The 1644-nt window shown below is 49.4% G+C and overlaps 1 protein-coding gene across 2 annotated transcripts in view; it reads right to left on the minus strand.

The window, feature by feature from the left end:
• LOC106936927 (zinc finger protein 771) overlaps window positions 1-902 on the minus strand; it is a 9504-nt gene extending 8602 nt beyond the window's left edge. The window contains exon 1 of one of the 2 annotated variants that reach the window (XM_015018187.1): window positions 813-902. The gene's annotated coding sequence lies outside the window, so the exon portion shown is untranslated. Of the gene's footprint in view, window positions 1-431; window positions 509-812 lie in introns of those variants that run through there. The other variant, XM_015018188.1, reaches the window with a different exon arrangement.
• Window positions 903-1644: the final 742 nt, after the last annotated feature.

The following is a 1644-nucleotide window of genomic DNA, read 5'->3' on the forward strand; positions in this document are numbered from 1 at the left end:
AATCCTGAGATAATCCTGAGTTAAACCTGAGATAATCCTGAGTTAATCCTGAGATAATCCTGAGTTAAACCTGAGTTAAACCTGAGTTAAACCTGAGATAAACATGAGATAAACATGAGATAATCCTGAGTTAAACCTGAGATAATCCTGAGTTAATCCTGAGATAATCCTGAGTTAAACCTGAGTTAAACCTGAGATAAACCTGAGATAAACATGAGATAATCCTGAGTTAAACCTGAGATAATCCTGAGTTAAACCTGAGTTAAACCTGAGTTAAACCTGAGTTAATCCTGAGTTAATCCTGAGTTAAACCAGATTCGCTGCTGGTACTGCAGTTGTGATTGGTCGGTCCTTTTGGAATGGGCCAATGGATGGAGTGAAGCCACAACTTCACCTGCTGTGTGACATCACTTCCTGTCTCCTGGCCTCACCTGGACACCAGCAGGTTCATCTCTGAGGAAGAAGAGGCGGCTGGATGGACATGATGAAGAAACGGCAGGATGGGAGCCTAGAGGGCAGAGAGGAAGAGGAGGAGGAAGAGAAGCAGCGCGGTAAATATTTGGGCCTGTGGCGGGTTTTCCGCAGCAACGTCAGCGCGCCGCGCGGTGCCAGAACCTCTGCCGGTACCAGACCGAGCTTCAAGGAGCTTCCGGCCGGATGGAGCTGCGGGGAGCCTCGCCTCGCTTAGATTCCGGCTGGTTCTCGGTTCCGAACCCCGGCGACCTGCCGCACCGCGGCTCCTCCCGCACATTTCCTACCGCGCTCCTTGGCGCCAAACCGCCGCGCCGCTTCCGGACCCAATTCCCACTTACGATTCGAGCCGGACCGGTTTTGTCCTGCTGGTTCGGTTCCGGGTTCTGTTCGGAGTCGGTGGTTCCTGCTGCACCTCTGTCACATCTCAGCCGAGGAGCGGCCGCATTGTGGCGGAGCCGACGCTGCCGCGGCGAAGGGGCGGCACGCCTCCAGCTAAAGTCAATGAGACGCTGCGGCGCAGAGGCGGTATACCGCAGAGAGCTGACTCTCATTGGTCAAGCCGCTGCGCAGCCTCCCTCTGATTGGCAGGAGGAGTTACAGCTTAAAGTTTGCGTTCAAAACTCGCGAGATATCGCGAAGCTTTACGCTGTGACGTCACAAGCTTAACTATTTTTATGATTTGATGTAAATATCCGTTTTTCCTGCATCTCAATGTTTTAAACCGTTTTAGAACCATTTCTAATGCTGATGTTTAAAGTCTCAGTTTCTCCTGCTGCTGATGTTTCATTTCTGCTTTTCAGTTCCTCATATTTCAGCTCATTTTAAGGTTTTATTTCTTCTTTTCTACTGCCGGTCTTATATCTGCTGAGTTTTCTCTGAACTTGTTTGAGTCAAATCAATAAAGTCAAATCACTCATTCAGATGCTTATTAAACCAAACATTTTGCTATGAAGAAATGTTTTTAAAACTGTGGGCTGTGGCTTCAGCCTGGTTCTGGTTCTGGTCGGTCTGTGTTCAGTGGGTTGAGCAGTACTTTGGGATGGGCAGGGCTTTTCCGAGGAGGGAAGGCCCAACAACGCCTGCTTTGACTAGCAGGGGTGAAAGTAGTTTTACATTCTTGGGGGTCCTATGACAAAACTGTGTGTGTGTGTGTGTGTGTGTGTGTGTGTG

This window comes from Poecilia latipinna, unplaced genomic scaffold (assembly GCF_001443285.1).
Source record: "Poecilia latipinna isolate Pla-1442-1.1 unplaced genomic scaffold, P_latipinna-1.0 Scaffold2244, whole genome shotgun sequence".
NCBI lineage: Eukaryota > Metazoa > Chordata > Actinopteri > Cyprinodontiformes > Poeciliidae > Poecilia > Poecilia latipinna.